This window comes from Mixophyes fleayi, chromosome 11 (assembly GCF_038048845.1).
Source record: "Mixophyes fleayi isolate aMixFle1 chromosome 11, aMixFle1.hap1, whole genome shotgun sequence".
Classification (NCBI taxonomy): domain Eukaryota; kingdom Metazoa; phylum Chordata; class Amphibia; order Anura; family Limnodynastidae; genus Mixophyes; species Mixophyes fleayi.
Genome location: NC_134412.1, coordinates 15,272,623 through 15,299,670, shown reverse-complemented (window position 1 = coordinate 15,299,670; position 27,048 = coordinate 15,272,623).

Sequence of the window (27,048 nt, the reverse complement as noted above, 5' to 3'; positions counted from 1 at the left end):
GTCCCACTCCTTCATGATGCAGACTGGAATCGTGGGTGAATAATAGTGCAGCCTTTTAGGCTTTAGCGGAATACTCTCACGGATAACTTCACGCACTGCATCAGATGATGGTCCTTGTGTAATCCGCAGTTCACAGCTGCGTGTGTAGCCGCCTGACCCACCACTTACTGTGGTGGAAGAAAGCTCCAAGCGGAGAGAGGGGTATGAAGAGACCGTAGGATTCCAACGGAGTCACTTATTTACTTCCAGATTGATCCGGTGATGTCAACTCCTGCGTATGCTGAGTGGAATATAGCCGGCACTTGAAGCATGTAGAAAATGAATAAAAATAGCACAATACGGTACCAAATATAATAAGAGACCAACTAAATAGTTGACTCTATGCCCCTTCAAATACACACAAGCCTCTGTGCAATATAAGGTCACACCAGAATGCATAAATAAAATGTTATATTATCAAATAAATGAACAGCTCTAAACAGAATAACCATTAATAAAAATATTATTTCTATATAATAATAACATTATTTTTTTAACATTAGATACATAAATAAAGATGCTTTTAATGTGTACAGTACATATAATGCTTTTTCATAGTCTATCTTACTTGCACACACGCTATGTGCTAGCTAGTGGCACGAAAATACATTTAGTTTTTAATGCAAATGTTCTGCCGCGCCAGTTATCACTATCAGTTGGCACTTACACCAGTCCAGTAGCTGGTGCGAGCAATACGGCTAAAACCAAGCGTACATGAGAAACCCAGGACTTGAATCTGCCTCATCAGAGCGCCCTCGGCAAACCCTTACTGTACATAGTCTATATTAGCCCGCCTCTGCCATCCCTCAAGTTATAGGCAGTCCTAAGCGTCATTTGCATTCGGATATGACTGCATACAATTGCGTTCGTTGGCGTGCTGTTTTTTGAGCATGCGAAGAGCTATTTCATGCAAAATACGCTACGCAAATGGATGTATCTCCGGGGAGGGGCGGTAGCTCACAGGGGGGGGGCCTCACGGGGGGATGGAGGACCCCTTAGCCCAGGTTAACATCATTAATTATTCCTGTGATCAGGGGAGGACTGGCAAATTTTGGCCCGGGGGACAAGAGTTGAATTTTAAAGGGGAAAAAAATGCAGGTGGCCCATTGATCCAGCCCAAGGTAGCCCACTATGGGACCACCCCGGGGGGGGGGGGGGGGAGATGCCCCTCTGCCCCCCAGCCCAGACCGCCGCTGCCTGTGATCACATGACTCCGATATGTCGGAGAGCAAAAAATAATTACCTTTTAATATTACCTCTCCACCGGCTGAGCATCCAACACATTGGTGAAACACATTACACCTATCCCTTGTGCCATTCCTCCCACGTACGCTCTCTTGTTGCTATGTGAGCCTCACGTAGAGGAAAAATTAAATAGCCCCTTTGACACACTGCAACAGAAACCATCACATTCATTCTCATATATCATCTTATATCGGTATTTTAATAGTATTACAAGTGTTCCCAAGTCTAGTCCTCGCACACCCATAATAGCAGCCTATCCCCGCTCCGGTGATTGAGCTGCCAGACATGAATTGCATACAAAATAACTCTTTCTCTATACACCTAATTTTTAGCTGGCTTTTCGCACACACATTTAACTTGCGAGAAAGGTAGAGACTTAAGGGGGTTCTATAAGTAGAGAAAAAAGTTTTATTTCTTTTTATACTGCATGTGTTGTTAGCAGCAGACATACCTGTATTTGAGGAAAGGATACAGAGGCGCGGACAGACGGTGGCAAAAAATCCACGATCATTTTCAATTACCGATGTTGGGCCTCATTTTGCGCTAAGAGCAAAGCAAAAAAAAAAAGAGAGCAAATTTGCATCTTGGTGAAACCATGGCGCACTGCAATTAGGGGTGGTATTTAAAATGTGCAGACAGATTTAGAGTTGGAAGGGGGCGTGTCGAAGCTCAACTCTAAATTGCAGTGTAAAAATAAAGCTGCTCAGTATTCGTGTGCTACATGCAAAAACAGCCAGTATGTTCCCTGCATGCAAAAAACCCCCATAAATACATTTGCACCACTTGGATTGCAACATGGTTTGTCCGGGAGCAAATTTGCACCTTTTTTTTTTTTTTTGCTTTGCTCCTAATTCTAAATGAAGCTGTTTTTTTTTTTTTTTTAATGGGATGTAGGGGTAGGGTTCAAGATGATTTGTGGTGGGATAGGGGAGGAGCAGGATGTCAGAGGGGGGATTCCAAATGTAACATGTACAATAGGATGTGAACTATTACAGAAGTAAATGCAAGCTTTTCATAGGTCCGTTCGTTTTGTCAAAGGTCACGTTATTTTTTTTAATATATACTGTATATAGCGACTATCACCACAAATAGTTTATACCAGCCCCAACATTTATAATCAGGAAAATAGGACAAAGAAAGCCCCTCCCCCTTTCCACCAAAACGCCGCCTACAAATGGGCAAATTTTGATAAAAACCCACCCACTTTTGTTAAGCTGTTGGGGGGTATAATATGGGAATCCAATCGAGGTTTTAACAACAAACTTTATTTAACTATAAATACTGTATTTATTGTACGGTTTGCAAAGAAAAAGTGTTGCAAGTGCTCTGGTGGTCTTAAGTGGTACTGCAATTTACGTTTTATTTTAATGCTTTTTAGCATCATTATTTAAAAAAAAATGTCTTCACTTAGGTGGATTCCAGGAACCTGTAATTTCCCTCCCAGACATGTCAGTAGTGGGGATATATTACAAGTTGTTTATGAGGGCAAAAAAATTCTAGGGCAGTAAGAGGTCTAGAGCTTACAAAAGAGGGTGTTTCTGGCAGAGACTGGGGGGTATATTTACTAAGCTGCGGGTTTGAAAAAGTGGGGATGTTGCCTATAGCAACCAATCAGATTCTAGCTGTCATTTTGTAGAAGGTACTAAATAAATGAAAGGTAGAATCTGATTGGTTGCTATAGGCAACATCCCCACTTTTTCAAACCCGCAGCTTAGTAAATCTAGCCCTGGGTGTTTCTGGCAGGGACTATTTTGTCCCACTTACATGTTGGGAGGTACGCCAAAGGATTTTACATGCCCTGTGGAGACTGATTATAATCATCATCATCTATTTATTTTATATAGTGCCACTAATTACCCATCGCTGTACAGAGAACTCATTTACATCAGTCCCATGCGCCATTGGAGCTTGCAATCTAAATCCCCTAACATACACACACACAGACCAAGAGAGACTAAGGTATATTTAATAGCAACCAATTAACCTACCAGTATGTTTTTGGAGTTTGGGAGGAAACTGGAGCACCTGGAGAAAACCCACGCAAACACGGAGAGAACATACAAACTCCTCACAGATAAGGCCATGGTCGAGAATCGAACTTAGTGCTGTGAGGCAGAAGTGCTAACCACTAAGCCACCATTATTTCCCCTGTCACTTGTACACAAGGTTTGTATGGATCAGGCCGGGATTATTTTATACCGACCTTAATTTATTACTTTTATTAATCATTTATTTTCCATTGCCCAGGAATAGGACAACTCGCCTGTACTTGTTGCATTCAATACAGTTGTATCTGGAAAGCAGCATTGTGCTCTATGCCAGAGCACAGAAAATGAACAAATCTGACTATTGCTATAAACACACTGCTGAAAATGACAGAAGGAAACCAGAAAGTTTAGTAAAATATAATAAAAGTTGTAGGAGGACACCTACAAATCAATAAATCAAAGTCACCTGACACTGAACAATCCCTTTAATCCCACTGTGCAGTGGGGCCATCCCTACAGTCAGGCCTTTTGCCCTAACATCTGGGTCTAGTAATACCCCCAAGTTCTGAATAAGGACCTAAAGAGGGCTAATTGGGAGACTTTCCAGTCAGGAATGACATTAAAATTCCAGCAGCTTGTTTTCAGTTTGTCAGCTAGAGAACCTGTCCTGTCATTTGTGCTTCGACAAAATGGCTGACCGAAACCGCTGTATGCAGTTATAGACACTTGTGACTGAAAGACAGGCTGCTTGAAGTGGGGCTTGTATTTAAATGTAACCACGAACATGTCTGTTACTAAATGCTAGTTCGGTGTGTGTCATGATGCACGTTTGTGATTTGTGAAATACTTCTATATGGATGTATGTGTAAAGCAGGGTAATTATTCACTTCACAGTACAGTCTCACTGTGGAGAATACATCGCATTTTAAACAGCTCATCAACTGCGGGATAAACTCCCTGTCTACCGGGCCTGGATCTCATCTCAGACTAATCCAGATTCATTACACGCCCAATCTGCGCAGGTGATCAGTCGTAACGAGGGACTCACTAATGTCACAGGCATTGGGCGCTTCCCCACGCTGGAGACAAGGCAGCGTCTTGCTTCAGTATTCCTCCACGGATCCAGTTCACTGACTGCCCAAAGCCTGGGGACACGGACTTCCCTTAACCTTGTCAGCGCCAAGAGAAGATAATATATCAAATGAAAAATACAGAGAGAAAAACCTGCAATGGAAAATATACAGCTCACATGATAAAATATATACATCCGCCAGTACATTTCTCAAGTAAAGCACATTTTATTTACTGTATATCATCATTAGTTGTGATTATCAGGTGGGGTTACTAACAGGGTGGCTAAGTAACCACTTTTCGGTTGAAGGAGAGCCCTTATATCAACAACACATCATATTTACCAAATTTTATTTCAAAATACTCTCCCTCCCGCCCTCTTTGATCTACCTCTGACCTGCGCCTCGTCTCATTTCTGGTAACCACCTCTCACTCCTACAAGACTTCTCCTGTGCTGCTTCCCACTTGTGGAATTCCCTACCACGCCCGATCAGACTCTCCCACAACTTTCAAATCTTTAAATGTTCCCTGAAAGCCCATCTCTTTATTAGAGATTATGCTACTCCGACCTACTCTACCCACACTAATGCCCCCTCACACTGATCCAATCTCCACTCCCAGTCACACTCGCTCCTCTTGCTTCAGCTGTGCCCTCTTCCAATTAGAATGTAAGCTCTTATGAGCAGGGCCCTCAATATTCTTTGTTTTCATATCTGCACATAGAATGTATCACCAATTAGTTACATTAAATTTACTCTCAGATATATATTTTCACACGAAGCATTAATAGCACATTAAAGGGCAGAAACTGGTGGGCGGGACGGACAGAAAGGCGTAGTGCTTAGCATTGTGGTCTCACAGCCATGGGTTTGATTCCGACTAGGGTCCTATCTGTGTGTAGCTTAGCACTGCAGGCTGAATGCAGGGATATTAGTGTCATGTTAGTGCCAATATACCAGCACTCGCCCAGTAGACAGTCCAGTAGATTTAGGAAGCGCGAGCCCCTGATTTCTGGTGAGACTGTTGAATGTTAATGCTGCCAGGGTCGTAATAGTTTGGGAGTAAGAAACTCATTGTCCCACCGGCTCCCTCTTGTAGGGTAGAGGCAGCCGTGTGCATTTGGCACCATTAGCATCCTGTCACATGGAAGAGCTGCCATGCTGGTTCAAGGACCAGGTGAACTTTCAAGTAAATGGAAAATTAGAAGCATTTAGGGGACAAAACAGGAGGGGAGAGTGAGGACCACAGACAAGACACACAAAGACGAGAAAAGGGACTACAGACAAATGAAGTCTATGTGAACACCCAAACACCACATGTCATTTTTAAGTCACTTTTGACCCCTTTCATTTATGCAATTGCCTCCTTATGCCCCGGCCTTCTAGCTGGGCGGGAGATTTTTTTTATTTGCCTGGCCAAAAATATTGCACCCACACGGCACTATTTATTCCAAGTCTTATGTGTCACTTTACCTTTTTTGTTTATTTTTCAAGGATTTAGGGGTGCGGTAGACCCTTATTGGCTCTATACTCCCTCGAGGATCTAGGGTGGGCAGTGTGGCTTTGAGGTTCCCAGAACCCCTGAAAACCTCTGATGCTCTCCCTTCCGAGGGATGAGTAAATTACTGAACTCTGGGTGAAGCCTTGGTGGATCCCAGTGCAAAAGAACCCTCCTAGCCTTGCGGAAAATGGAGGTCTGAAGATCATTGTCCCACAAAGGGACGTTTTGGTCTCAGAGGTCGAGGATAACTAACGAATTGGCCAGGAACCGGGGAATTCGGGAGTCTCCCGGACATTCCGGAAGAGTAGGCAACTATGAGGTCACGTGATGGAGAAGTGGGCTGGCACCGTACTGATAAGAGCGGGCGCAACAGAACGGGCGGACACAGGTGTAGGTTTGGCGGGCCACTGGTCACCTGTTGCCCACTGCTGGTTCTGTTGAATAAATACAGCATATTATACTGAGCAATGCCAAATATTATCCCCAACTATGCCTATACTTTATACATAGCAGTGGCCATCACAATCAGTTCAGCAGTTCCCAGGATATTATGCCTAACTCCAACCCAGTACATTATATCCAACCAACCCCAACACATTGCAGCCAATATCGGTCTCTCTGGAAAAGGAGAGGAGAAGAAACCAGCATAATATTCCACTAACAGCACAGGGTTGGTAACGTCAGAACGACAGCCGTACTTAAATCATCATCATCGTAATCATTTATTTATATAGCGCCAACATATTCCGTAGCGCTTTACAATTACATTTTTGTCTGAAAAACTTGACTTTTCTTTTTACGTATAATTTAATTAAAAAAGGTAGTTGAAATGCTAAAAGTCATCATTACAATTTGCTACTGCAAAATTGGGTCTCTTGCATATACAAAATACACCAGTTGACCGTTCTCTGTTGTTATTAAAGAATTCATTCAAGTGTGCCCCCTGGTGGTTTAAGCTTGGAATTTATACAGCTGCAATCGTGTGCTGATCTTTTATCTTGCAGCCTCCCATGGGCCCAAGTGCAAATGGAATCCTTATATTAAGTCTTGTATTCTGTCTCCATAGTACTGGACATACTAATTTCTCACAAACCGTTATTACAATAACCTTTTACAACATGACCTTTACCTAACATTTACCAGACAAAGGGGGCTGGCACGATGGTGTCTTGAAGGAGTGAAGGTAAATGGGGGATTTTTATCAGGCTTGAATTGAAACTGCTCAGCCATAACAAAATGACATAAGCAATTCAGACCTTGTATTATATTGTCATCTGCTCAGAATACATAGTTATGTATAATTATGGGGGAGGGGGACTAGGTGCCCGATATAAAAATATAATATTTTTTATCACTTTGCTGCATATTTACATAAATGTTAGTAGGTGTATATGCATGTTTACAAATATTAGCAGCTGCTATGACAATGTGCACCCCTGCGGTACTCAGGAAATGAAGAGTGGAAAAATTAATTTGATGATATAAAAATAGAATGTTCTGCAAATTAGTATTTTGTTTTGCACATACGTTAAATACTGTCAGTTTTTTCATGTAGCACACAAACACTTTATAGCTTATTTGTACACTGAAATTTAAAGTTGATATTTGTGTGCTACATGAAAAAACAGTCAGTATTTAACTTATGTGCAAAACAGAATACTAATTTGCACCCCTTGCATTGTAACATGGTTTTGTCCAGGAGACTGAAATAAGAAGTTTCTTAAGTTAAGATCCTTAATGAATTAGGCCCTAGAATCTGATTGGTTGCTATAGGCAATATCTTTTTCCCGCAGTTTATTAAATATGATTACTGTCAACTAGGTATTCACCATTGCAGTCTCTGGAATTAAGTTATTACATATATATTCCTAAAATCATTTGTTTACCACAATGTATCAGCTTTTGTACAAATTGCTGTACTGTTTAATTGGCTATACGTTTCTGTGGAATTACCCTGTACATAGTTACAATGTTACTGAGGTTAAAAAAAAAAAAGGTACAAGTTAATTAAATACAACCGTTCATATCCCTAATACAATAAAAAAAAAAATGTGGTCTCTATATTCCGTCAAAGTCCTGCACGACAATCTGGTTTCTTCCTGAATCGAATGCTACAAGGTGTAATACTGATACCAGCAACTTCCTATATCCTGTTATACTAAAAAAGCACCCAACCATTTCTTACAACTATCTGCTATTTGTCACAGCTCTGTCCTGTGTCCCGATCTGATAACGTCACTGCTCCGACTGCAGAAAACAAATCCTTTCTGAAGATGAAATTGACCTTCCTTTAGTTGAAAGGGGCGACCTCTGTTCATTGTGAAGTCGTGTGTGAAAAGCTTTTTCCCTATGGAACTGAATATAACTCTATAAAGTGACCATATCTCCCTAGAGCTGTCTGACCTACGGGTATTGTGCAAACAATTTGCTAATTTCAATAAAAGTAGACAGACAAGATCTATCATATATATGAGGGAGTACCAATGTTTTATACAGAAAGCAGAGCTCAAAAAGAAAGGATTGCATTGGTCTTAAAATAAGTAATGTTTAAGGGGTAGATTTATCAAACCTTGTAAAAAGGAAAAGATTATAGCTGAATGAGGTCCTAACTGATTGCTGTCAAATGGTGGTGCTCACTGACGTTATCTCTTACAGAAAATAGCTTATGATTACCATGGTAAATACCCAAATTACCACAAAATGATATGGTTGTTTGGTCTATAAACCTTGCTTACTGATGGGCCTCTATAAAATGGAGGTGGTTACGGACTGAACTCTATAAAATGGAAGTGGTTACGGACTGAACTCTATAAAATGGAGGTGGTTACGGACTGAACTCTATAAAATGGAGGTGGTTACTGACTGAACTCTATAAAATGGAGGTGGTTACTGACTGAACTCTATAAAATGGAGGTGGTTACTGACTGAACTCTATAAAATGGAGGTGGTTACTGACTGAACTCTATAAAATGGAGGTAGTTACTGACTGACCTTTATAAAATGGAGGTGGTTACTGACTGGCCTCTATAAAATGGAGGTGGTTACTGACTGGCCTCTCTAAAATGGAGGTGGTTACTGACTGGCCTCTATAAAATGTCTGTCACTCACCAGACTGTGAGTGCTTCTTCCCGTGTGTTTAGGAACCGTGGCCGTCCACCATCCTGAGGGTCTGCGCATGCGCAGCCCTTTCAAAACCTTCAGTACCTGTTCCTTTAACTTAATTGGCTGATCAGGCAACACTCCCTATTTAAAGCACCTGCTGTCCATACCTCGTTGCCTGATCTTGGAGTCTCATTCTCCATGAGCCTCTGAAGGTGTTCCTGTGTTTCCTCGTGTATTCAGCGCTGCTGATTCCTGTGGTTTCCAGACCACTTCTACTCCTGTGGTTTCCAGACCACTTCAACTCTCCTGTGTTTCATCGTGACTGTTAGCTGATTCCTATCCGCTGCCTCCGTGCACTACAGTCTTCAGACCACTTCAACTCTGCTGTGTTTCATCGTGACTGTTAGCTGATTCCTATCCGCTGCCTCCGTGCACTACAGTCTTCAGACCACTTCAACTCTGCTGTGTTTCATCGTGACTGTTAGCTGATTCATATCCGCTGCCTCCGTGCACTACAGTCCTCAGACCACTTCAACCCTCCTGTGTTTCATCGTGACTGTTTGGCTGATTCCTATCTGCTGCCTCCGTGCGCTTCAGTCTTCAGCTCATCTCAACTCTCCCGTGTTTCCTCGAGACTGCTACAACTGATTCCTATCCGCTGCTCTCCGTGCTCAACAGTTCCAGCTCAGCTCTGCTCTCCCGTGTTTCATCGTGGCTGCACCTGCTGGTTGCTATCCGCTACCTCCGTGTACCTGCAGAGTCCTGCTGGCTGCTACTCCTCAGTTCTACTTGTGTCTACAGCAGCTGATCCGCTCTCCGTGCTTCTCAGTGTTCCTGCTGGTCTCTACTCGCCAGTCTGCATCGGATCTGCCCCTCACTGCTTTCATCTCGTCTAGACCATCGCTACTCTTCAGGGTCCTCCAGGAGTCCAGTTCTACATACTACTGCTTCCTGAGTATTTGTTCCCCTGCTGGTCTACCTACCTGTGCGCTGCACCTACTTTATTACCGCTTCACCCTCCAGGGACTTCGCATCCTGCCGGCCTCCAGCCGTTCCGGTATCTCTGCACTCCTGTCTGACAGCCTGCTCCTGAACCACGGTATGCATACTTCTCATTGACTGTGCTGGTGTATTGCATATCTTGCTGGACTGAGTTGTTCTCCTCTGGAGCTTACTATCCGCTGAGACTTTCGCCATCATTGACTGTGTTATCTTTTGCTCGGATAGTTTCTATGACTTTATATTACTGCAGTGCTGTTCAGTCATTACTATATTGTGCATGTCATTGTGGATCAAGTTCAAGGTGCCCGTGTATCCTCTGTATTGCAGTCTCTCCCCGTGCTCCTCCTCACATATATATTCAGTGGTACAACTTGCTAGAGGCAGACCACTGATCCCTGTTTCCTGTGTCACCTGTTCCAGTATCCTCTCACATAGCAGTGGTACAACTTGCTAACGCAGACCACTGACTCCCCGGATACCTCCACTTGGATTCCATTCCTTCACCCAGACAGCGGTACAACTTGCTAACCGCAGACCGCTGACTCTCATCACCTCCTCGTTTCTGTTGGACATTCCTCCTCACTATAGCAGTGGTACAACTTGCTACCGCAGACCACTGACTACCCTCACGTGTCCTTTGTCCATTCAGTTCCTCGTGTATTACTACATATATATTACCAGTGCTGCTAGTCATAGACTTTCCTGAGCATCTCTATCATCTGCTGTCTCCTGTTCCGTGATCACCCTGCTACCAGAGTACCATATTACCACCTATACTGCTCTGGTAAGCTTATCACCTGGTGATCCCTGGGTAAAGACTCCTAGTGCCCGTGACAGTAAGATCAGGCCATGACAGACCCAGATACGGAACCTACAGCCAAAGAGATGCTGCAGCATCTGGTCACCCGTGTGGAGCAACAGGATGCTCGCCAACAGCTGTTACTTCAATGCTACCAGTCGTTAGCCTCCCAAGGAACATCTGGACAGACCGTTACAGCTAATGTTGAAGCTCCTGTGCTTTCCTCCGTTTCCCCAGTGCCATCCCAGGTGTCTACAGCTCCCACGCTTCACCTGCCTACTCCGTCAAAGTACGATGGAGACCCCAAAACTTGTAGGGGTTTTCTCAACCAATGCTCAGTTCATTTTGAGCTCCAACCTCAAAATTTTTCTACCCATCGTTCCAGAGTGGCCTATCTTATCTCATTGTTTTCTGGACAAGCTCTGGCTTGGGCCTCCCCTCTGTGGGAGAGAAACGATCCTGTATTACAAGATAGTGCCAAATTCATTTCTACGTTCCGAAGTGTGTTCGATGAACCAGGTCGTGTGACCTCCGCTGCTTCCAGCATTCTTCGTTTACGTCAGGGTTCTCATACAGTAGGCCAGTACGTCATTCAATTTAGGATATTAGCCTCTGAACTTCAGTGGAACACTGAAGCATTAATTTCCGCCTTCTGGCAGGGGCTCTCCGATAAAATTAAAGATGCACTGACTACCCAAGAGCTTCCTACGTCATTAGAAGATTTGATCTCTCTTTGCCATCGTGTAGACATGAGGTTTCGTGAAAGAGAATCTGAGAAAACAACTTCAGTTAAAGCACCTCTTCGCTCAACCCCTCAATTTCGTCCAGCTTCACCTTCTGTGATTCCCATGGAGATAGGACGTTCCAAATTAACTTTAGAGGAGAGGAACCGAAGAGTAAAGAATAGACTTTGTATCTATTGTGCTGATTCCACGCATATGCTCAATTCTTGTCCCAGGAAATGCCGGGCTCTAACCAATACTGGGGAGATAAGGTTAGGGTTCCTGGAGTCCTCTCCATCTTCTACGAAATTAAAAGTCTGCGCTTTTGATGTTACGATTTCCTTTGCTACCAAATCCTTTGAGTCTCAAGCACTGATTGATTCTGGAGCAGCAGGAAATTTCATTTCTAAATCCCTAGTGAATCAATGGTCCCTACCAGTGATTACTTTGAAAACACCAATTACTGTGACTGCTATAGATGGATCACGTCTCATCAATGGTCTCATCACCCAGAGTACGTCTCCAGTAACGCTTCAGATTGGTGTGCTACACTATGAAGAGATTTCGTTTTTAATTCTTCCTGTTACGACAAGTCCGATTGTCTTAGGCCTTCCATGGCTTCAATGTCATTCTCCCCAGATTGACTGGCGCACTTCTCAAGTTACGTCTTGGGGAGCTGAATGTCATCATCGTTGTCTCTCTCAAGTGGTTTCATTCAAAAGACAGCATTCGTCTATTCCACCAGGTCCTCCTCCACAGGATCCTTCATCTACGGATCTGTGCGATAAGGTTCAGTCTGAACGCCTTCCTCCTCATCGGGCGTTCGTGACGTCCTCGGACGTTGAAGATGGATCTCAGGAGTCATCTTTAAAAAGTCAAGTGCTGGTAGTTTACGGTCATCATTCGTCTCTTCCGGAATTTTCTGCCCTCCCTCCCACCCAAGTTCCTGCTGTAGAGACTGTTTGTCAGACCTTCAAAAATATTTGGTCTCAGGTCAAAACCTGTTTAAAGAAGACATCTGCCAAATATAAGTCTTTCACAGATAAGAAGAGGCGGGCTATTCCACCACTGAAAATTGGAGATCGTGTCTGGTTATCTACCAAAAATATTCGTTTGAAGGTCCCATCTATGAAATTCGCTCCCCGTTTTATTGGTCCATATAGGATCATTCAAGTGATAAATCCAGTTTGTTTCAAACTTCTACTTCCTAAGAACCTTCGTATTTCCAATGCTTTCCACGTGTCCTTGCTCAAACCTCTCATCATCAACCGTTTCTCGGCTCCTCCTTCAGCACCTCAGCCAGTTCAAGTTCATCAGGAGGAAGATTTCGAGATTACTCATGTATTGGACGCAAAAATTTCGCGAGGAGTTCTCCGTTTCCTCGTTCATTGGAAGGGCTTTGGTCCTGAGGAGCGTTCATGGATCAAAGCTGAAGATCTCAACGCCCCAGCTCTTCTTAAGAAGTTTTATTCCAAAAATCCGGACAAGCCCGGTTCCAGGCGTTCTGTGCCCACCTTTAAAAGGGGGGGTACTGTCACTCACCAGACTGTGAGTGCTTCTTCCCGTATGTTTAGGAACCGTGGCCGTCCACCATCCTGAGGGTCTGCGCATGCGCAGCCCTTTCAAAACCTTCAGTACCTGTTCCTTTAACTTAATTGGCTGATCAGGCAACACTCCCTATTTAAAGCACCTGCTGTCCATACCTTGTTGCCTGATCTTGGAGTCTCATTCCCCATGAGCCTCTGAAGGTGTTCCTAAGTTTCCTCGTGTATTCAGCGCTGCTGATTCCTGTGGTTTCCAGACCACTTCTATTCCTGTGGTTTCCAGACCACTTCAACTCTCCTGTGTTTCATCGTGACTGTTAGCTGATTCCTATCCGCTGCCTCCGTGCACTACAGTCTTCAGACCACTTCAACTCTCCTGTGTTCCATCGTGACTGTTAGCTGATTCCTATCCGCTGCCTCCGTGCACTACAGTCTTCAGACCACTTCAACTCTGCTGTGTTTCATCGTGACTGTTAGCTGATTCCTATCCGCTGCCTCCGTGCACTACAGTCTTCAGACCACTTCAACTCTGCTGTGTTTCATCGTGACTGTTAGCTGATTCCTATCCGCTGCCTCCGTGCACTACAGTCTTCAGACCACTTCAACTCTGCTGTGTTTCATCGTGACTGTTAGCTGATTCCTATCCGCTGCCTCCGTGCACTACAGTCTTCAGACCACTTCAACTCTGCTGTGTTTCATCGTGACTGTTAGCTGATTCCTATCCGCTGCCTCCGTGCACTACAGTCCTCAGACCACTTCAACCCTCCTGTGTTTCATCGTGACTGTTTGGCTGATTCCTATCTGCTGCCTCCGTGCGCTTCAGTCTTCAGCTCATCTCAACTCTCCCGTGTTTCCTCGAGACTGCTACAACTAATTCCTATCCGCTGCTCTCCGTGCTCAACAGTTCCAGCTCAGCTCTGCTCTCCCGTGTTTCATCGTGGCTGCACCTGCTGGTTGCTATCCGCTACCTCCGTGTACCTGCAGAGTCCTGCTGGCTGCTACTCCTCAGTTCTACTTGTGTCTACAGCAGCTGATCCGCTCTCCGTGCTTCTCAGTGTTCCTGCTGGTCTCTACTCGCCAGTCTGCATCGGATCTGCGCCTCACTGCTTTCATCTCGTCTAGACCATCGCTACTCTTCAGGGTCCTCCAGGAGTCCAGTTCTACATACTACTGCTTCCTGAGTATTTGTTCCCCTGCTGGTCTACCTACCTGTGCGCTGCACCTACTTTATTACCGCTTCACCCTCCAGGGACTTCGCATCCTGCCGGCCTCCAGCCGTTCAGGTATCTCTGCACTCCTGTCTGACAGCCTGCTCCTGAACCACGGTATGCATACTTCTCATTGACTGTGCTGGTGTATTGCATATCTTGCTGGACTGAGTTGTTCTCCTCTGGAGCTTACTATCCGCTGAGACTTTCGCCATCATTGACTGTGTTATCTTTTGCTCGGATAGTTTCTATGACTTTATATTACTGAAGTGCTGTTCAGTCATTACTATATTGTGCATGTCATTGTGGATCAAGTTCAAGGTGCCCGTGTATCCTCTGTATTGCAGTCTCTCCCCGTGCTCCTCCTCACATATATATTCAGTGGTACAACTTGCTAGAGGCAGACCACTGATCCCTGTTTCCCGTGTCACCTGTTCCAGTATCCTCTCACATACCAGTGGTACAACTTGCTAACGCAGACCACTGACTCCCCGGATACCTCCACTTGGATTCCATTCCTTCACCCAGACAGCGGTACAACTTGCTAACCGCAGACCGCTGACTCTCATCACCTCCTCGTTTCTGTTGGACATTCCTCCTCACTATAGCAGTGGTACAACTTGCTACCGCAGACCACTGACTACCCTCACGTGTCCTTTGTCCATTCAGTTCCTCGTGTATTACTACATATATATTACCAGTGCTGCTAGTCATAGACTTTCCTGAGCATCTCTATCATCTGCTGTCTCCTGTTCCGTGATCACCCTGCTACCAGAGTACCATATTACCACTTATACTGCTCTGGTAAGCTTATCACCTGGTGATCCCTGGGTAAAGACTCCTAGTGCCCGTGACAATGGAGGTGCTTACTGACTGACCCCTATTAAATGGAGGTGGTTACTGACTGACCTTTATAAAATGGAGGTGGTTACTGACTGACCTTTATAACATGGAGGTGCTTACTGACTGGCCTTTATAACATGGAGGTGGTTACTGACTGACCTTTATAAAATGGAGGTGGTTACTGAACGACCTAATGCTGAAGATATCAGAGATATTTCCTGCATTATGCAAAGAACCGCAATCCCCACAATACTAAATGGGGACTTCTGTGTGGGCAAATTGGCCCAGTTTGACCCCGATGGTTAACGCCATAGCTATTCAATCCTATGGGGAGAGCATCGCAGAGGAAGATCCTTCTACGGCAGCCTTCACGCTCTCCCCTGTGTTGATTAACAAAACTGGCAACTGGACATGAGTGACCCTAGGTTGTGCATGAACAGTAAGGACTCTGGGTCAGAACAGACTGACTGCCATTAAGTTCTTAACTGGTCTCATCAATAATATGGAGGTCCTACTACCTGACCTCCATCACTTGAGGGTAAAGGCTGACTGGCCTCCAGAAATTAAAGTACTTGTTGACTGACCATCAGCTAATGGCAGCACTTACAATACTGAATTCAGTGGTCTGAAGTTGCTGACTGAACCCAATCAAACAGAAATGTTTAAAGGTCAGCTTAATTGTGTCCCTCTAAATAATGTATTTCCACTTTGGTTTACGTAAAGGAGACATACAGAAAGGTAAGTGGTTTTAGGGCACAGCTTTTTCTTACATTATTAGGGATTTTTCCTTTCAATTGTGTTGAACATTTACTTATCTTTTAAGATTTCAACAAAGTCTAAATTTGCTCTAATCCCTTTTTCCCATTATTATTATTATTATTATTATTATTATTATTATTAATAATAATAATAATAATAAAAATAATAAAAATAACCTTTATTTATGTAGGAAATAAACAATCTCCCAGAAAACTAATAACTAAGACTTTTTAATTGGTGTTTTTTTTACTGGCTGACGGATTTTGCTTATTTTATCTTCTACATAACACCTCTCTTTTTGGTACATGGTCCTCGACTGTTAATAGAGTGGCTTTCTGGTTTGTGTATTTTTATAGCACCAATTACGTGCTTTACAGAGAATGTTTAATCCCTCGCCTCAGTCCCGGCCCCAGCCAAGCTTATAGTCTAAATTGTCTACCATCCTACAACACACACAAGGGTTAATTTCATCAGAAGTTAACTAATCTCCCAATATTTTTGGTTTGGAACCGGAGCACCCAGAGAACTAACACAGACACGGGGAGAACATACAAACTCCGCACAGATAATGACCTGGTTGAAATGGTAGCCATGGCCTCAGTGCTGTGAGACAGTCATGCTTACCACTGGGCTTCTTGGATACCTCCACCTCGTTGACTGATAGCATTGGAACCGTGAGGCCCCGGGCCTGCCCCTTACCCCCCACCCCCCATTATAGTCCCCCACCAATGGGCCCCTCAACATCCCTGACTTTGGCCCTGTCAGCTTCTTGGACATCACCTGGGTGGGCAGCACAAGAGAAGTTTTGGAGGCGGGAGTGGTAGGAAGTAATGAGAGGTGAAGAGAGACGTAGGATCAGAGGCAGAGTGGGGTGGCCGGCTGGGGGTGCACCTCAAGATGAAGAATAAAAGTTACCAGTTGTTCCTAGACAAAGAAACATAATGATAATTTTGGCTTTATATGGTTCAACATTAGATCAGTGGCAGCAACCACAACCCAGCCCAGGTGGATTGGAACCAAGCTGCGACCCCTATACACTACATATACGCTAGTTGCCCCTTTCTCCCTCTGTAGACTTGTGAGAGGGTACCCACTGGTTGTGGAGCCTGTGAAGAGGGCGAAGAAAAGAAGAGGAGGAAACTCATCTGACCGGTAAGTTCTTCTTCTTCCTATCAGGTCCCGATACTGGTGACAGCGAATCGGAAATCATTTGCTGCCAACCCAACAGTGGCTGGAACGCTGAGTCAATCAGGACTCACCTCCTGCCATTTAAATTTTTGGCGCCTTGGCAAGGTAATCAGGCTAATAGTTGCGCAGCATCTGGTCACATAGTTTGTTTTTTAGGAACTGGGCGCTGTTTTGTTGTATTATTGTACAATGTGGGAAGTACATAATAGTCTGGTAGACAGCATTGTGGGTGGGCTGTCTTGTGTCGCCCCTTTTTCTAGACGCCGATCCTGGAAGTGCAGACGGCTATCAAGAGAAGACAGCGATTACCTGGTGAGTATCTTCTTTCCGTTTAGTCTGTCTCTTGGTGGGGCCCTCACCAGTACATCGGTCAGTAGGATATTCATGCGGGATACTAACTTGTCCCGAATATCCATAGTCCTGTACCCAGGACCAGATATTGTTGAGGTGTCGGCGATAGGAGAAGAGTGCAGGGTCTACTGCCCGTCACCTCGTACACCCCCTTACTTCCACTGTGTATCCATGCCCTTTAGTGAATTGTTGTGGTTTCTTCCTAGACTCAAGCGCATTGAGGGGCCATGCTAAAGAGTCCGTACGATCTGTAGATGGACCAAGTGTGATGAAGCTAAGAACTTTGTGTGCGTCTGTCCTTTCCCGCAGACGCTACAGAAGCACCAGGCCGGTTAGCAGTTGTAGCAGGCTTTATAAAGAGGAGGAGCTACTCGTGTGGGAATTCAGAACTAGAAAATCTCATACACCTTCTATACAACATCCTGGTGCTTTAACAGGAACATAAGTGGAACTTGGAAAGGAATGGCAGGCAGACGTTGAAGACCAGCGGGGTAGACAAGGAGAGGACGTACAAGAGACCATAGTGGACACACAAAAATAACAAAAGACAGAGGAAGACTGGCATTAAGGCAGGAGACAGGGGGGGTAACCGTAAGGAAGAGGGGACATCCAGAGACATGAAGGTCAGACAAGAGACAGGCAATGGAATTGGTGTCTTCGATTGGGATGGATGTTATTAACAGTGGAGAAATGTCAGTAGATGTCACGGCCAGATTGTGTCTACCGGGACCAAGCAATTTTTCAGTACACCCAGAGAAAACATCATATACTATGTAAAATAATCACATTCATGGGTAAAATATTCTCAGCTGAGAAGTGCTTGGAAGTCAGGCAGCAAGAATTGATATAAATGGAATATACATGTTTTCAGGCTTTGCTGAAGATGTAAGTGACATGCCTTGAAAATTTGGTAATGGGGCTGCTGATTTTGCTTAATGACCTGAAGGTAGCACAAAGACCAAAGCCTCCATCTCCGCAGACAGCTGGGTAAATTATGTACGACCAGCAGGATATAATTTCGCTGCCGACCTACTTGAATAAACTGCAGGCTTGAGCAGGTAAATGGCAGATGAGATTTAATTCAGATAAACGCAAGGTTATACATTTGTTAAGCAAGAGTGAGCACACTACATACAAAGTAAATTGGGCAAAATGAGGTCAAGGCTTAATAGAGAAGGGTTTAGTTGTGCTTATAGACAGCAAGCTTTGACATAACGCTCAGTGTCAGGAAGTTACTGTAAAGGCTAATGGGGACCATGCTTACAGTAGGAGGCAATATGACACATTGAGGAACATTTAAGAAAAAATTCTACATTCTAATGTTCTACGGGTAATTATGTAGAAAAGGTGGTGTTGCCAATAGCAACCAGACGTTTGGTTCCATTTTTCGAAATTGTAAAGACAAAATCTGATCGGTTGCTATGCAAGCTGTCATTTGGACGATGGTGTTAATATATTTGCATCTAGGTGGGTACCTAATACATGTTATATGAGAGGCAGGGCAGAATTTAGGGAAAAGGTCAAAGGCCACATCTTAGATGGAAATAATTTGGAAGGACGGGAAACAACCAGGACTAAATCCAGTTTAGAATATACACCACAATATTAAGTTCATTATAATACATAATGAAACATCACAAGTTAATTATGAAGCACAGTGATCCTTAACCCAGAATATTATGTCTATGAACGCCTAATAAATTAGAACTCACAACACCCATCTCATAAAACAATCCTGCAATTAACAGCCATGATTTGAGAATATGATTTGGCACCATATTCATGTTGGCTTGTGGATACATTCAATCAATTTATTTAGTAGTTATTAATGACATACTCCTTCCCTATACGCTACCTGACTTCACTTCCTGGCCCACCTCTTGCGGCTGCCATATATGATCTCTTACAACTAGCGAGACCAGGGGGTATATTTACTAAACTTCAGGTTTGAAAAATTGGAGATGTTGCCGATAGCAACCAATCAGATTCTAGTTATCATTTATTTAGTGCATTCTACAAAATGACAGCTAGAATCTGATTGGTTGCTATAGGCAACTGTCACAAACACGCTCCCAGTTGCCGTGACTTTGGGTGTTTGCTGTATGAGGGGGCACGCGATTCCAGCCCACAGTCTCTCTCTATCTATCACACAGGTTATAGACCTACTGAATCGCCTCCAGACAGCGCTCACACCCCCACACACTTCAGGTTTGCCACCACCTATTGAATACAGGCTATAGGACCCCAATATACTGTCCCACACTGGCACACAAGGCTTCTAGCTATCACAGGCTAATAAGACCCCGCCAGCAAACAAAGGGTTAACTCTTCACACATCCAGACTGTTACACAAATGTAAAGGCAAGCACACACTAAGATTGGTAATCATATGTATCAACAAATCACACACCGACATTCAAAGGGTTAACTTGGTCGAGCTATATTCTTCTTAATAGGCTAATGGATTCGAGTATCAAGGACGCCACATATTAAATTATAGATTTAATATACAAAAGTACAGGGCATTCAGATATAAAAAAAAAACCAATTAATAAACTGACATAGCATACACAAGCAAAACGGTTTAAAATAAAAAGGGTTACATTTAGAGTATAACTTACATGAGTTGTATAATTTGTGCCACGGGAAATTTGCTAGGAAGATGGACAGCTTATCAATGTGGATTGATTTTCCCAAAAGACTGACAATTTTGTTGTAACTGGTCTCAACTTTTTAAAGACACCTTTACACCTTCCCACCTCCTGGGGATTGTAGTCTGTGATACTTTTTTCAATCACCATTTGCATGTTGTCTGATTTACTACCCAATTCTACTATGTGACCTAACATTTCTGTGGAGCGTCACACAAATCCAATTTTATTATTAATAAATCTCCTATGAATTTGTCCATCTTTTGATACCAAACATTCTTAAATACAGTTTATTCGTAGAGCTTACACTTATTTCCTTAACTTCTCTGTGGGGAAGAATTCTTAATTTGACATATGAGCTGCCCTTCATCATACTATTGAGCAATATGTGGTTCATCACTACTTTTATTGATTTTAAGTGGTATATTTTAAAACTGAATTATTTTTGTCTATATCATATATAGCCAAGTCAGCACATGGGCTCTTTGAGCCAGACACCATGCTGAGAGGTTCTTAAAAGTCTATCTAGGTGTCAAAACTCCATCCCAGGCCAGGATATATCTTACAGCAGGGGCTCTTTGAGGCTGTCACAGGTGACACTCCTATCTTCTCACACTGGAATGTGCAGAGCCATGAAATACACACACAACAGACTTTCTGTCTTCACATTTTACCCTTCAGTAGTTCAACTTATCAGTGGATTCAATTAATATACCATATTTACACTGCAGTTATGATTTAGGTCTTATTCCCCACAATTATGTGATGGGTTAACCCTTATAAACAACTGTAAGTTCGCTATATTCATGACAGCAACATCTCTACCTTTTCAAACGCGCAGTTTAGTAAATATACCCTAGAATTTAAGTGGTCAGCATTGCTGCCTGTCAACGCTGTCTTTCCCCCAGGTTTGACTCTACATGCGTGGCATTTATATGTTCTCCCCGTGTCTGCCATGTGAATTGACTTCAGAGAAAATTTGCCCCTATAGTGTTTGGGTGCCTGGGGTAGGGCAATTAGTCTGTAAGCTCCACTGGGGGAGGGACGGTGAATAAATGAAAAGAAAGATCCAATTGCACAGAGGTGCGTTATATGTAGACATTATAATAGTAGATATAGTCTGCAATTGTAACTATACAGGATGACATTTTGCTGTATCCATTCTCTAGTAATAAGAAGATCCAGTCACCTCGCTAAATAACACTTAACTTATTCTCTGGAGATTGTAAACTGTGTGTTTCAAGTGCAAAGCTTTTATAGCTCCAGAACACAGAGGCGTTGAAATGCCTGTAATACAGTACAACTAGTGTCAGCGTGGTTGGTTAATAAAACATAAGCCTCTCACTGCCGGAGGGGTCAGTGTATCTTTTAAGTCTCACGCCGCCGCGTCTTCTTTCTGTTAACGAGAGACATGTATGGAGGCAGCAGGGAGACTGAACCTTACCACATTATTGTACAACATTCTTTTTTTTTAACCACAGTAGCTAGAATTCCTTCAGGAAAATAAATGTTTCTAGCTCAAGAAACCTTTTTAATATAGTGAGAGAATGTTATTCCAGTGGATGATTATCTCTTTCTTTAAGGCAATATTCGTATCCATTTTTACCTCAGAAAGACGATGAGGCGGCCATCTTGGGTGCATTCATTAAATTATTGGTACAATTTGTGGAAGATGGATAGACCCTGGTGGCTGGAGGCCGCTGATACCCAGGACGAAGTCTCTTTTTCAAACTCAATAGTGATGCATGATAAACAATATGAAGTCCTGGCTGAGGTAATGGAGCTGGACGGAAGCTGTGATTGGTAGCTGGGTTGTCTGCGAGACAGGTAGCAGAGTAGTAGTTGCTGTAAAAGAGTTTCAATGTAGATAAGGCACAAGTAGGCATTGAAGCTGGAAGAAGGATTGCACAGGTAACAACTAGCCAAGGTCTGGTGCACAGATAGCGATAAGTAGTGGTAGATGTTTAAAGCCGGAGTCTGGTACACAGGTAGCTGTGATAAGTAGTGGTGGATGTTCAAAGCCAGGGTCTGGTATACAGGTAGCGATAAGTAGTGGTGGATGTTCAAAGCCAGGGTCTGGTATACAGGTAGCGATAAGTAGTGGTGGATTCTCAATGCCAGGGTCTGGTACACAGGTAGCGATAAGTAGTGGTGGATGTTCAAAGCCAGGGTCTGGTACACAGGTAGCGGTAAGAAGTGGTGGATGCTCAAAGCCAGGGTCTGGTACACAGGTAGTGGTAAGAAGTGGTGGATGTTCAAAGCCGGAGTCTGGTACACAGGTAGCGATAAGTAGTGGTGGATGTTCAAAGCCGGAGTCTGGTACACAGGTAGCGGTAAGAAGTGGTGGATGTTCAAAGCCGGAGTCTGGTACACAGGTAGCGATAAGTAGTGGTGGATGCTCAAAGCCAGGGTCTGGTACAAAGGTAGTGGTAAGCAATGGCTAAGTTTCAAAGCCGGAGTCTGGTAAACTGGGTAACTCTAGAAACTGGCGAGATATTTTCTTCAAATAGGAACAACTAATACCCCAAATGAGGGATCGGACAGAGTACTAGAGGAAATCACTGAAATATTATTAAAGATAAGGTGATCATTTCAATATGCAGGACAAGAATCTGCCAATTGCTAAATCAGCCAAGAGCACCAGCATTCTGGATTACGTTTGTGTGCCATCTCTCAAGCGAGTAGTTAGGGAACCAACACGCAAGTAGACAATCCTTGGCTTAGGAGTCTATTTATGGCAAGACATGGAGTTCTATTGCTATTGTTCCTTCTCTTTTCGTGGGTTGGTTAGTACCTCCTTGTAGATCACCTATGATCAAGGGATTCAAAGTCCCAAAATGTGTGTGTCTACATCATCCTCCCTATGACACCTACCATTCACTGCAACTGTTACATCTTGACACTATAGGTAAACTTGTCAACATATTTGGACTATTTGGGAGTTATTAGGTTGGCTTTACCGCAGCTTCCTGATCCTACAGCCTACACGGTGGTAGTCAGCATAACGATGCCGAATACCCCGACAACATTTACCACGACATGATGATTCCGAAGGACTCCTACCAATGATTACCAATGAGGACTACTGTTGAAAGCAACTTGAACCAATCACGAAGACGTCATTCACCATGGCGATGGGATTATCGCTGCTGTTAATGGTGTAATGTAAACATGCGCCTATGTACAATGAAGAAGGCTTTGTAAACTACATTGTACATAGGCACATAGTTACAGTACCCCATTAAGAACAGCGATAATCCCATCGCCATGGTGAATGACGTCATAAAGGGGAGCCGGCATATTTCTTCTTCGTGATTGGTTCAAGTCGCTTTCAACAGTAGTCGTCATTGGTGATAGTCAGTAAGGAGCCCTTCGGAATCACCATGTAGTGGTAAGTGTTGTCGGGGTATTTGGCATTGATATGCTGCACCCCACTGTCGAAGTCAGCAAATTGGATAAAGTCATTTCAATTAAAATCGAGCAAACTTGGTTGTCTTTGTCTGAAAAGATGCGTACGGTACGCTATGACGTACAAGGGCACGCTACGGCGTGGAAAGGCGTACGCAGCTACTACACGTGGCAGCAACAGTATTTGGTCTTTTACCATACATTCGCACAAACACGCATACTTGTAAAATAGTACACATTAATGGTAGTTGCAACACATAGTCAGTTATGTCGAAATATAGTAGTATTTATGTGTTATAATATAAGTTATATGCACATTAGTGAAATATATGGAGCAGGTTGAAGGAATTATATCATGAGTGGTATCATAATAAACCTCTTAACATTTGCTACTGTTTGGTTCACTCTGCGAAGGAATCGCAGAGTGCATACACAAGATATGAATGATAGGGAATTATGAACTACTTAAGACTAAGGGATCTTGGCGGGAAGAGCAGAGCATACCCCCTGGAGAGATGACCCCCTCCTTTGGATTCCTTAGGATGAACTAGCCAATGATTGACAACCCCTTGGACCTTCCTGAAACCTGGACCAATAGAAGCAAGCTATACCATCTTCATTGTATTACTGCATTTCTGTGTGCATATAAGCAGCAGCTTCTCATCTAGTGTTCAGACATCTTGTCCCCAGACTTCAGGATTGAATGACTGCACACTGGATCCAGAGCGCCTGCGATAAGTAACGGCTGTACTTATTATTATTATTTCGCTTGAATTATTCTGCTTCTTTTTGAGAATAAATCTTAGTGCTTTGGAAACACAAATCGAGGTTCGACAATCGTTATTGGTTAGCGACAATACGCACTTAACACCACCCAGCCTTCCAGCGGCAACAGGTTCTATATCGCTGAGATCAGACTGAGATTCCTGGCAAGTTGGAACAGTTACATAAGCATTGTTAGGCCCAATTAATTTTCCGTATGTGAGCGCAACTTGTTATGTTTGAGGTGAACCGGTAGCACTTGTATTCTTTTGTTTGTACCTCGTACCTTCTTGCAGCCTGAAGCTGTGACTACAACTATAGATATTAATAGAGATCTCTTACTGCATTATGGCAAAGCAGGACTTACTCTCTCGTTCACAGTTTGTATGAATGACATTTTGAGGACGTGAGCGCTAGACGGTTCATGAATATTCATACACCCAAAAATCAGTATCGTCTTGCACATCTACTACCTCATCAAGGGGGAGAGGGATCCGAAAATAGGTAGTTAGGATTACAGATTTATACAGTAAATAAATGGTTTGCTATATATTTATGGAGGGTAGAGAATTAAAATGTTGACTTCCTCTTTAAGCCTAAAGACCTTTTTTTTGTTGGATGGAAATAAAGAGTAAATGAAAAGTGGTTCTGCTCTATGTAAATGTAACCTGATTTATGAAATAATGGCCCTCATATTTGGGACACATTTGTCACATTGCAAGACAAGAGATCTATAGATGTTCATTAATATCTGGCTGCATTTTAATGCGTCAACCATCCTTAATCAGGCTAATCTGGATGACAAAATGGATAGCCAGGTCTCTTCTGGCTATTTTGTGGAAAATTGTTTTTAATTAACTATTTACACCCATTTATATTAATTTTCGTCCTCTACCCCACAAGCTACAGATTAATTATGGAGAAAGTTAGAGAAGAAAACTTTCCACGTATTTAGAATGCACGAGTACTTACACTCAGTGGCACAATATGCTATGCCAAAAAATCAGATGCAGTATTGACAAGCTCATCTTTTTATAACGTTATCCAATTTCTATTTATTTGTTTTTCATTAGTTTGTATTATATTGTTGGGCAGCACGGTGGCTCAATGGTTAGCACTTCTGCCTCACAGCACTGGGGTCATTAGTTCAATTCCCGACCATGGCCTTATTTGTGTGGAGTTTGTATGTTCTCCCCGTGTTTGCGTGGGTTTCCTCCGGGTGCTCCAGTTTCCGCCCACACTCCAAAAAAAACATACTGGTAGGTTAATTGGCTGCTATCAAAATTGACCCTAGTCTCTGTCTCTCTGTGTGTACATTAGGGAATTTAGACTGTAAGCTCCAATGGGACAGGGACTGATGTGAATGAGTTCTCTGTACAGCGCTGAGGAATCAGTGGCGCTATATAAATAAATGATGATTATAAGTTTAGCTCAGATGAGAGTATTCGATTTTCCATCTAAAATATGGCAGTTGGCTCCTCTAGATTGAAATCAGTGATTATAATTGGAGGGCAGGAGGTTGGCGTTAAAATCCCATCCAGCCAAGGAATAGTAACCAAAAATACTAAAAACTAGTGTTGTCCCAGGTACCCACCATCAAAGTGTGTACGTTGTGAGGGGTGGTACTATCTGTGGGGTAATTAAGAGCACACCTCACAGCTGTCTCAATTTTACTGGGACATCCCTTTTAGTGGTGCACAAAAGGCTGGGGCTTAACCAGAAAGTTAGTGGAGTCTTGAATAAATGCCCATTTGTGGGCAGGGTTTGGGCAGAACTGGGCAAGGCTTATTTTGTCCCACTTTTGGGATTCTAAATGTTGGTATATATGCAAGAGTCCTAAACATTAAGTAAATGGGAGAGCAGGGTTAATTCTAACATCTAACGTCCCCTTGTGGGACAATAATACATTATAGAAATAATCTCACAAGCTGACGTGTAATTAAAGAACAGCCTTACCGAAAAGAATTGCAATAACATAGAATAGCATTGAATCATAAACAATAATGTAAGCCTATCCTATTAATGACACCCCTCCAGTGTGGCCTGGGGTCACTCCTGACCAGATTTGACACCTCTCTGAATTGTCTGGGAGACATCCGAAAATAGTTGATGAATTCCTGGACTCCTGAGAGTCTGGCGATCTCCCTGTCGCCTGTGCCTACCTATGCAGATGGCATCTGGAGTTATCTGAGTGCGATTCCAGCACCAAATCTACACTACTGGGTTTAATATATAAACCCAATAGTGTCATCCCTTCTATCAATCGATACCACTAACATGGGACAATATTCACACCTTGGCAAATATCTTAAAACAGAACACAGGCTTTGATTTATAAAATAATCATGAAAGTGGCTATAAATCTATTATGAATATATAACATGGAGCTACACACGGAATACAAACTGTAATGTCCGATACTTAGTCCACCAGCCTGGAGCTTCAATAGCCGGCCCTCCAGGTCTACTTCAAAGTCCTGATGGTTCCGGCTGACAGCAATACATTTATCAAGCTCGAATGCCACCCCACTTTTGGCAGGCACAAATTAAAGAAAGACGAACAGAACTGGGGAGCCACAATTTGGACCAGTTGGGTTGATGGCCCTAATCTCCTAAGGTGTGTTTTAAGGTTTGCGAATGGCCCCTAGATTGTCTAAGCCACCTACTGTGGATGGCTTTCTGTTAGCGGGAGACAAGGACATTGTACTTGTTCCCAAAGGGATCATGATTTCTCCCGATAACAATGAGTGAGGGCTCCTTCCCTTATTTTAGCCTGTTCAGTACTTTTTGGGCTGGTTGGACTTTTGGTGGGTAATAGTCACCTGATACTGACATCACGGCTTCTGTAAAAGTAGAGACTGGCAGTG